The sequence below is a fragment of the Prunus dulcis genome, chromosome 1 (genome assembly GCF_902201215.1).
Source record: "Prunus dulcis chromosome 1, ALMONDv2, whole genome shotgun sequence".
NCBI classification, from domain to species: domain Eukaryota; kingdom Viridiplantae; phylum Streptophyta; class Magnoliopsida; order Rosales; family Rosaceae; genus Prunus; species Prunus dulcis.
In genome coordinates, this window is record NC_047650.1 from 32960537 (window position 1) to 32972427 (window position 11891).

The window sequence follows — 11891 nt, forward strand, 5'->3', positions numbered from 1 at the left end:
TCATGGCAAAAGGCCACCTTGGCTGGCTAAACACGTCCAACCAAGCAAATCCAGAGGTAGGCTCCACCAAGACTATGCAGCCCCGAGGGCAAGATTAGCTAGAGCTACTGCATAAGAGTATTAGGCTCCACCAAGACTATGCAGCCCCGAGGGGCAAGATTAGCTAGAGCTACTGCATAAGAGTATTGACGTTGACAAAGAAAAAAAATGCATATACTATTCAAGTGAAAGTAACCGTCCATACTTGCCTTTACCTTTTGATTCTATTTTCTTAAAAAGGTTGATTTTCTGCTGTTTTTCTTTTTTTTTAGGGTAAGGTCTCATAGGATGACTTTGCCCTACATACTAATTGAGAACCAAGATTTCCTACCTTTACACCAATTTCTCTACAATTTCGAAAATATTTTATGACCCAAACCTTTTCTTTTGGGATTTAACTATATATATTAGCTAAAAAAAGGATAGCTCAGAAGCCAAGCGTAACAAGAGAATTTCATTGAAAATCCCAACTACAAAAGTTGGGACTTTCTTACGTGTTAGCTGCTCATCACTGCTACGTTGTGTCCTTTCAAATGTCAATTCATCTGGCTCAGAAAGTAACGTCCACTTGAACAAAACCTAAAATGATGATCCAGTTTTGATTCTTCCAAACACAAAGCCATCTGGATAAGCATGATGGTTTAACTTCTAGGGTTTTACAGATATTACTTGAAGATAATGTGGAGCTGTGCGTAACCCCATATTCATTTTTTAGTTCTGTCAACTAGGGCTTTAAACACCACCATGATTACTTTCAGGAGATGTCTAAACACAAAGCACTATAGCAAAATGCTCTGTGGATACGAAAATCAACTCCTATTTCGATCCAGAACCAACAAATATTATCAAATTAATGAAGGGGAAGAACAATCAAATTAACCCTAATACCAAATTTAAAATTCAAGCTCGTGGATGAAAGAAAAATCAGCCGATTTGAACAAAAACATAACAAAATTTAAATTTTACAGAATTGAAATGGGTGGGTTGGTGCTCATATTCTATGGGTGTATAGGTGTCTGTCATGCCATGGCTATAGCATTCAGAACGAGGAATTTTTATAATCATCGCAACCAACCCTTCATAAATTCACAAATCGCAGGAAATGGAACTTCACAAATTAAATCATCGAAAATATATCTATAGATTTTGAAAACATATGGTGTTTACCCAGAGCCCTAAAACCTCAAAATCCTAGGATTTTGAGTTCTGGGTTTGAAACCAGCTGAAAGAAAACGAAGAGGAAACTGAAGGCCGCTGTGGTTGCTGCTTTCTCAACCAGTTTTTTCATATTTTTATAGAGAACGGGGAGGGGAAGCCCTAAAACCCTAGCGCGCCCGCATCAACCGGAGTGAAAACGGTGTCGTGTCATCACATTAAAAACGACGCTGATGTATTATATATTGGGCCTTGAAAGAAGTGAACAATTGGGCCGACGAGCTTGGAGCTAAAATTGAAGACAGAGGCCCGGTTTTCTGTTGCAAAACAAAATATATTGTAGCTTCAACTTCAAACTACAAGATTAAAAACTACATAATATTTGTCCTCATTTTTCATACGGTCATACCTAAACTAAAATACTATATAGCTTCCATATGAAGTCAAGATATTCCAATCCGTACAAATTAATATATCTTAACTTGTTTCCATCGATAGGATATGAGTTGATCGTTTCTCTTTTGATATGTATGAACGAGGGATAGAAACTTGAATTACGTATGTATTCCATCATTTTGAAGCGAAGTATCATCACCCAAATTGTTTAGTTGGTTAAATTCATCAATTTTGATTGTAAGGTCTTGATCGCTCCACGATTCACCACAACATAATATTTTAATACATTATTAAAAAGAAAGGAATTCTTAGTTTCATTTCTTATATGATCATAATTTGATTGATACCCAATTTATTATTTTCAATTTGAAGCGTACAGATAGATGGATATATGGATGAATAATCATTGTCCATGGAGAGAGAGAGAGTGAGAGGACGTTCAAGTGATAAGTACATGTACTTAAAAAGGAAAGGAAAAAACAAGGTATACCTAACATTAATGAAAAGAAAATACCCTAATTGTGATTCATACTCACGCCTCATTTATTTGTAACCGGTCTGAAAATCAATTCGGGTGTTCAGAAACATTAGCCACCAAATCAAATCCAAGTTTGTTAGAGAACCCTATAGCTAAAGCCAAACTATATATTCCTCACAACTTTTCTACGTTATTGATCAATGACGTGAACTGAAAAGGAGCTTGCCATCTTTTTTCCCATTATTCATTTCTGCATCCCTAACACAGAAACAAAATTTAGCTACCCATTTAAAGGCAAACGATTAGCACATAATCGCAACCATAAACCAAAGCATTTATCATTGCATTACTTGAACACCATGCACCGGAGAAGATCAAGTGACAGCGAGGCTGTTATGCCACGGCCATCTCGGGCTAGTATACCGTTTTCTTGGGAGAATGAGCCTGGGATGTCCAAGGTTGTAACGGTTGTACATGATCATCGCGATCATAAAGTATTATCAGAGCATTTGAACATGGAGCACTTAACGTTGAAGCTGAGGCCGCCTCCTTGTCTATCGACATCTCCAGGTAGGAGTGCTAGGTTTATGGTGGTTGATCGGCAAACCCGTCTTCCTCTGTGTTCTATTCAACCTTCGCTTAGGTTAAACTCGTTTAGATTGTTAGGTGGAGGTGTTAAAAAGGAAGAAGACCCATTTTTGGCTGCTTTGATGAAATGCAGAGCCAAGAACCCTAATAGTCCAGCTGGAAATTATGGTGAGAAGAAAGTTAAGACCATGTTTAGTTTCTCATGCAAGTATTCTTGTGGTGTTAGGGAGGACAGTATAATTAAAATGCCTCAGTCTCCTAAATAGAGAGATACCACATTTGATGGCAACCAAACAGTGTTTTATTTGTCGGTTTTTCAATTTTTCACATTACCTAAAGGGCCTACGGTGTGTCGTTTTTTATATTCCCAAATAGAGAGAGAGAGATATAGAGGAAGAAATATGAACGTGGTCTATTTGTGTAGTTTTCGATTACCAAGTTTGGTGTTTCATTTTGTCGTTTTTTTCTCCTTTCTTCTTCTTCACATAAAGGCCTTAGCCCCCCTATCATTTGTTTATAAATCGATGTATCATCATGATGTGGGAATATTGTTACTCTCTCATTATCAAACTTAATAAGATTTTATTTCTTGTAACTTTCATTTACAAAAAAGTCAAGTTTCCTTTTGAGTTTTGACTTGCAAATTTGTACTCAAAGATGGTAACGATAGGTACATGAAATATGTAGCCCCATTGTTCCTTACTTAAACTCGTCTATATCATTACTTACATATTACATTAAAGGAAACAAATAAATCGTCAAGTTCATTGTTCTCTTTTTTTTTCTTTTTCTTTTTTTTTCATACAGTAATTTTCTTTTCACGTGCATACCATGTGTCTTTAGTATTCAAGTTTAATTCATTAACTCACACCTAGCTACATCAAATGTTAAAATGAATAGAGAGACCCCAAAAAAAGAAAAAAAAAAAAAAAGAGACTTGTTGGTAACACTAATTGTGTGTCCCTTGGCAAGAGAAAAGAGAAGTTTTCAACTTTGGTTTTTAAATGTGACAGAAAAGTCTATGGGGCTTGTCTTTTGTACATGTAAAGAAGTTAAATATGAATTCAGTCAAACATCATCCAAGTTTGTCTCATGGCTCCTTCAACTTCATTTCCCCACCAAAAATTTTAATTCTGTTATAAAACGAACTGGAATATGTGCAAATATTGAGCTGCACGTAAAGTAGATGAGACACAGCATTTAACGAGGTTCGGCTATGCCTACGTCCTCGGAGAGCAGCAACAGTAACCTTTCATTCATAACATAATATGGCACAACACTCACCTAATTTTCTCTCTAGGAGAATTTCTCTTTGCTCTCTTTCTCTTCACACTCACCCTCTTTCTTCCTTCCCTTCATCTTCTCTCATTTCATCTCACATTACAAGCAAATAGAATGCCTATTTATAGGCAAAGCAAATGATTTGGTTTGGTGGGTGTGTGATTTGGTTTGGTGGGTGTGTGATTTGGTTTGGTAGGTATGTGGTTTGGTTTGATGGGTGTGTGGTTTGATTTGGTGTTGAATGTTAGAGCATGTGTTGAACTTGAATGTTAGTTTGCAATGTGGGCTTCACCCATTTTACAACACTCCCCCTTGGAGACCACATGTCCCTAGATTGGTTGCCTCATTAAAACCTTGCTTGGAGAAAACCTAGTGAGGTAGAAAACTGATGGAAGGAAGAAAGAAGAGTACAACAATCTGTATAGCATACTTCTGGATGCTCCCCCTGATTAATATCTCCCCTTGATGTCTTCATGACTATCTTTTGGAGTGAGAATCTTTCGGAGTGAGTGGAGGATGTAGCCATTAATAATTCTCGTAGTTGAGTAAGTAAATATATTTCCAGTGAGCTATCTCTATGTAAATCATAAAAAAATTTCAGAGTCCGCGTTTCCAACAAAACTTGGGCTATTTGTAAGTTCACTTGAAAGAATATGCCCATACATAGTGTTATGCGGAAATAGCATCAAATATACCTCACATCATCCCAAAATGATGGAGTTGAGCTCTATCTGGAAAATACGATGTCCGGTCCAATATACTTCCGGAAAATCCTTCAAGTGTCCAACGGATAATCCTCATAAAAATGCTTCAATACTTTCTTAGTATAAGCAATAATCTCGTTGGCATAATGCTCGATCTTTCAGTCGAGACAAATATTTCTGAAACTCTTGAGAAGCTTTAATGTGTTTGCAAACATATTAATGTACTCACTGAGGCAATTTATGCATATTAGTATTGAGTACGGATTTTGTACTTCAGGTACATGTCATTCAGGGACTTGCTTCATGCAATTTCAATCCTTTCAAGGATTTTGTTTAAAGGGATTAAACTTTATGACACATTATATAGCTTTAACCCAGCTATTTATACATCTTTAGGGAATCGCTTCTGGTGATATGCTCCGTGCATTTAATAACCCTTAAAGATAACATGTTGGTCTCCGTAAATGTGCAATAAAGGGGCACAATTGAATCTATAAATATGGAGAAAACCCAACATTCCTTGTTTATGCCAAAAACATTGTGTCATACAAAGTAGGTATATTCCCTTTTATTCCGAACACCCAAGTATAACTTTTAATATTAACATCTTTTGGGGTTCGTACTGTGGGTTTGTTCTTTCACGTTCATTCTCATCTATAATGGAATTGCCTCATTCCATTTTGGCCAATGATATTGTCGACATTTAATAATTGAACGTGGTTCCAATCAACACAGCCCATTGATGATTTGAGTAGCTACTCAAAAATCAAAATTTGTCATTCATCAATTCATGATCCCACCATTCTCATGTGCATGCGCATGCATCAATTATAAGCATTTCTTTGCTTTTGGGTACCCAAGCCACTACAGGGGGGCTTTTATTATGTGAGAATGTGGATTATAACCTCCAATGGAGCGTTATTTTATAGTAGGGCGTGGATAATCTCCATTTAGGGAGTTGGAACATTTAGAACCATATATCTGGCATGCTGCAGGCATGCTACAGATTAATATATACATGTCAATTAATTTCTGGGACTTTAACCCATACAATTTGCTACGCATTAGGCGTGCACAATATCAATATTGACATGTCAAAGGATTGTCCTTTCGGGACTTCAATCCACATCATTTGCTACGCAACAGGCATGCATCATATTGATCACTGCTATACCCATATTTTGTTCTTATGGGACTTTAATCTGTGCAGTGTATTATCAATGTATCCAACTTGCAATTTGTAAAATTTGCATTAATAATTCATGGATACATACAAGCCATTCTTTTGGAACGGACTTATCTCCCCATTTGGATACCTTTCAAGATAAAATATCAAATAAGTATATAAGCATAAAATAACACAAGTATTGCTTACATCCTTAGGTGGGAGAAACTTTTCTCAAGTATCATTCATGCTTGTATCGCCCCAGTAAATATAATGTAGCGCCTGATGATCTAGTTATATCCTGCAAGAGCAAAATCACAATTCTTTTCTCTGTCAAAAACAAATAACTCTCAGAGTTAGGATCACTTCATGGATTCTTTCTTCAGATGTTCATTCTAAAGAAATAAAATCTCTTATGAACAGAGAGTTACAAAAAGAGAAAAAATGCAAAAAAAATTGTGATATTGATTGCAAGATAAGGTAAGCAATCAGGGAAGGGAGCTGGTGGGAGCAGACAAGCAGCTCATCAATCAAGGAAGGAGGCCGGTGGGAGCTGAAAACAAGCTCTCAATTCTCCTAGTCTAGAAGGACCTCAGGAGATTAGAGCACAAAGCCGCCTTCACAATTCCCCGATCTTGCAGAAACATGATCAGGGATAGTCTTGCTTCCTGAATGGATGATCAGAGATAGTCTTGCTTCTCAGGCATATTAAGTGCTTAATGATAAGAAAAACAAGTAGATATAACATCATTTTGTATGGGAAAAACTGGATGTCTTCTGCAAAGAAAATTTCGTTAGTAACACATTTATACACAAATAAGAGGAATAGGTAGAACCAGTGAATTTCAAATTAACCATAGGAAAATTGCGAGATTCTCGGGATACTTTTGAAAAAGTAGCTCCGTGAAATCCGTAAAGCAAGATCGGCTTTGACGAAAATAATACTTGAAAACGCCGAAAGTGCCGACAGACATTATTAGAGGCCACGTGAAGTTTTGGACTCTGGGAAAGAAAAAGATAATATGGGGATTCGAGAAGATATTGGGATCCTGGAAATGTTGCCACATTTTCGCCTATAGATATTGCCTTTGCAAAACTTGATTGGAGCAACTGCGTTTCAACTCAACTTCCTTCATTTTCTGAAACTTTAGTTTTTGTAAGACTTTCTTTGAAACCTTCTTAAAATGGCTTCCTCTTCTTCCTTCCCAAATAATTTCAATTTAAATGATGCTCCCGCAACAACTAGTGACGCCAAAGTTTGGCGTCCATCCTTTGTATCCCAAAATCGTCATCTCACAGTTAATGATTCTGTGATGATGAATGATGCTACTGCTGTCAAAGTAGCTAGGAATTTCATTATTCCAATGGATGAAATGTTGTTGACAGGGAGGTCTGAGGAAGAGGCTATTGATGACTCAATGGCTTTTAGCATTCAGAGTGCTGCTTCTGTTTCTAACTTGGCTGATCGTTTGCGTGTTAGAGCAAACGAGGTTCAGAAGCTAACAACTGAAAATTATTCTCTTCAAAGAATGCTTCATGAGTCTCAAAAAGAGGTTGAGAAACTCAAAGGATAGAATAATTCCTTGTTGAAACTGGTGAGTTCGTACTCTGCTGATACACTGAGAAAGCTAGACATGCTGCAGGTCTCTAATGAAAGAATTTTGGGAGACCATGAGAGGCTCATGGCTAAGCTTAAGAGGCGCCGTCCTCTTCCTTCAGAGGCTTCTAGAACATAATGTAATTTTATAGATTTTACAGGGCCTGCACATTCATTGCAGGTGTAAAAATCTATCTGTTGTATGCTCATTTCCTTTTATAATAATTGCGCACGTTCTTAAACTTGCACCTGTGGTTTTTACGTCTTTTCAAAATGACGGTTTGGAACCTTGTGCCTTATAGGTTCAAATAACCACATCAAATCTCTCATATTTCCATGCATGTGAGCCCAGAACTTTTGGTCTGGGTTAAACCCAAACTCATAATTTATTTGCCATTTTCAAATGGACATGAAATATGAATTGAGTAAAAGCCACGATAATATCTCAATATAGTAGTGAAGAACATTAACTACTATATACCCACAACTTCAAGTTTTAGGATCTCTCATATATTTGGATCCATGGGCTTCCGGCCCAGATATAACAAAATATGTGGGGAGCCTCAATTCATTATTTGAGGTTTATACTGATGTTATCCATTTCACGGTGTATTTTTAACAACCGAAATTCACAAAATATATTTCTTCCTTGAGGTGTCGATTATAACAAAATCGAACTTTATTAAATTCATCATTCTCTTATGCCAAAGAAATATGTGGTGTACCACAATTTGCAATAATACCTCAAGGGTTGTCCATTTAATTGTTGGAACTTTAGGTTCTCAACACTGTTAGATTTTGAACTTCAGGCCAAAATCACATATTCTCATGGTATGGACATTTTTACAATTTTCTATACATATTTCGGGACTTCAAGCCCTTACATAATTGTCCATATTTTGAGGAACTTCTGCCATCTCATTTAATTGCTCATCCATGAGTTTAAGGAACTGCAGGTTCCCTTTTGTATATAGTGACGGTTTACCCAAAATGGTTAATATTTATGAATACGTCACTATTCATGTGAATAGTACTATTCATCAAGTCATGAATACATATCTATTCATATGTGCAGTACATTTGCCAGTACAGTTATTATTCATGTGTACGGCACTTTTAACCAATACGGTACTGTTTCATCATCAAGGAACTCTAGGTCCTTATTTACATGTCAAGGATCAAGGATCTTCAAGTCCGATCTTTTGTTTACATGTATAGTACCGGAGAGACTGCCAGCTCTCATATCAATATCATCATCAAGGATCTTCAAGTCCTGATGTAATTGTATGATGAGGATCAAGGAACTTCTGGTCCTGATCTGCATACTGTAAAAAAACTCATCATACAGCACAATTAATCCATAAAATAAATTGCTAGTAAATAAATTACTGGTATGGACGATAAAACCGCACCATACTTTAAATAAAATTAAATGTGCGGTAAAGTAAATTCATAAATTAAATTGCTGTATGGACGTTAATCCCGCACCATACCTTAAATAAAATTAAATGTGCGGTAAAGTAAATTCATAAAGTATGAGGGTTAATTCCTCATCATACTTCAAGTAAAAGTAAATTTGCGATAAAGTAAACGTGCTTGTATGGGCACTAATTCTGCTCCATACATTTAAATAAAAGTAAAAGCATGGACGATAAACCCGCACCACCCTTTTAAATAGATAATGTTGTATGGTTAATAAATTGTGTGGAGAAATAATAAAATAATAGAAAAGGTAAGAGTCAGGGAGCTTATCCTTCCAGTTGGTTTGCTTGTATATATCTCTAGCAGACCACAACTCCTCCACTACTTTTCTTCCTTACATCAACATAATGGTTAGTAGTATAGATAATAGTGCAGCACAAAAATTATACCTGAGAGCTTCTCGTGCTGATAACGTGTTATAAAATGAACTGGGATATGTGCCAATATTGAGCTGCACGTAAAGTAGATGAGACACAGCATTTAACGAGGTTCGGCTATGCCTACGTCCTCGAAGAGCAGCAACAGTAACCTTTCATTCATAACATAATATGGTTACAACTCTAGTGTTTACAATATGTATGCTCACCTAATTTTCTCTCTAGGAGAATTTCTCTTTGCTCTCTTTCTCTTCACACACTCACCCTCTTTCTTCCTTCCCTTCATCTTCTCTCATTTCATCTCACATTACAAGCAAATAGAATGCCTATTTATAGGCAAAGCAAATGGCTTGGTTTGGTGGGTGTGTGATTTGGTTTGGTGGGTGTGTGATTTGGTTTGGTGGGTGTGTGATTTGGTTTGGTGGGTGTGTGATTTGGTTTGGTAGGTATGTGGTTTGGTTTGATGGGTGTGTGGTTTGATTTGGTGTTGAATGTTAGAGCATGTGTTGAACTTGAATGTTAGTTTGCAATGTGGGCTTCATCCATTTTACAACAAATTCAATGATATAACGTTGTCAGCCAGGCCCATGATAACTCAGTAATCTTTCTTTTATCACCCGTTTATTATCTTTTCCCTTCAATCTTTCACTCATACCTATATAAAAATTAACATGCCGGACACCAAAACTTTTTTGAATTATTATATTTTCATTTTATGTTATCTGGTTTTTCCCATCTCTGTTTTAGAATTGTAAAAAGCCCCCTTCATGATAATTTTTTTAGAATCGAAAGTCTATTGACTTTTTCTACTATTATATTTAATTTTACAATATCCCATCCATAATTTCCTCTCCGTACTTTTGTTTAAAAATGAAGAAAATATCACAGTGCTTTTTGGAAATCCATCGACCTCTTGTTTTATCTTCACATTTTTATCGAGGTAAAAGATTCGATCGGACTTATTATCAAATATGAAATAAATTAATTAATATGGTACATGTGCACCACACTAGTTAAATATATTTGTTTGTAATTTTCTCTACTGGTAACATCATAATACATTTTGGCTTTGCAATGTTAAGCAAAATAAGAAAAAGTTACTTGGCTTCTGTCTTGTTGTTTCAATGCAATGAAGTAAAAAAAATAATGGAAAAAATAATATAAATATATAGGCTATCTGGGACTAATTCAATTCAAAAAAAATTTTCTTTACGTTTCGTATGTATTTACTTACTTTTCAAGATATAGTTTTCTTCCTATGTCATCAAACAAATATGTATTCTGTGGATTTATTGCTTTTTGTGAAGTGAAAGAGCAAACACATAACTTGTCCGCATCAACTAGTGACTGAAAAAAACCCCATTCTCAGATCCCCTTCACGTTTTATTTGCTTAGCCCTATCGAACTCTGCCGCTAACAAAATAAATAAGAAGAAAAAAAAAAACCCCACAAAGCATATGTAGCTAGCACACTATATATATTCTCATTTTCTCCACAAATTTCATAACAATAGAAGAAACCCAAGTATGAGCAGTGTCCAACATTCCCTAGGCAAGGTGCCTTCTCATGGGAAAACATCCCTGGTGTCTCCAAAGCCACACAACCACCACACCCCTACAGAGAGCTGCCACCCCCACCTTGCCCTTGTGGTGAGGCTTCTCCTAAAATCTCTCCAAGATTTTCATCTGCCTTTGCCTCCCTGCACCTTTCAGCCCCTCTCAAGAAGCTCCTCCACAAAGGCTCTTAGAAAACATGAAGACCCTTTTCTAGTAGCCTTCCAAGAGTGCACCAAGCCCCACGAGGGGAGGGCAAAGGACAAGACGACGTCGTCGAATAAATATCGGTTTCGATCTGGACTGGGGAGTTGGTTTGGGTTTGGCTTGTCGTGTAAACGGTCGAGCAGTGTAAGGGATGATAGTTTGGTCAGGGTGTCTCGGGTTCCCTATCATAGAGACAGAACACTTTAGACTTTGTTCATTTCCAATTAGTATGTGGATTTGGCCCTAGCTAGGGCTAGGGATAACGATCTTCATGGTGATCATTTTTAAGAAAATGATGTTGCAATATTTGGTTTGGAATTTTATCATGTTTTCATGAGTTTGGTATATCAGAAAGTACTTATAATCTCTAGTGTGTTCATGAAAAAAGATATTCGCAGAAGGAAATTAATCGTACTCATGACCTCATCATGAGTAAGAGTAAATACTTTAATCACTTAGAGCTACAATACGAACTTGCCAAAAAGGAGACAAACCATTAATTTGTGATATAATGGGAGTACAGTTATTATTGATGAATTTGCGGAATCCTCAACAAGGACTTTGGTTCATAATAAATAAACTTGATATTGAAAACACCAGCTCTTGACCCCCCTTTGAATGAGTGATTTGCTTTGTCGTATAATTGACATTTGAAGCTTAGTTAATATGGTAAATTTTGAATTTTATTTTCTGAATTAAGCAACAAAAGATATTTAGAAAAAAAATTTACATACACTTTGGTAGGTAAAGTTCAAATTGAAGTACCTTAAATAAAAAGGGGAAATCATGACTAATTTGAGTGAGGAAATTAGTTAGATTAATCAATTTAATTTATGATTTTCAAGTATTGTATTATGAATTTTAATGTG

General features: G+C 36.2%; 2 non-coding genes across 2 annotated transcripts; both read right to left on the reverse strand.

The window, feature by feature from the left end:
• Positions 1–461: 461 nt before the first annotated feature.
• Positions 462–557, reverse strand: LOC117616887. The gene has a single exon (XR_004584231.1). It is a non-coding gene; the product is annotated as a small nucleolar RNA R24 (small nucleolar RNA).
• A 468-nt stretch (positions 558–1025) lies between these two features.
• LOC117616915 lies at positions 1026–1113 on the reverse strand. The gene has a single exon (XR_004584257.1). It is a non-coding gene; the product is annotated as a small nucleolar RNA snoR8a (small nucleolar RNA).
• Between the last annotated feature and the right edge of the window lie 10778 nt (positions 1114–11891).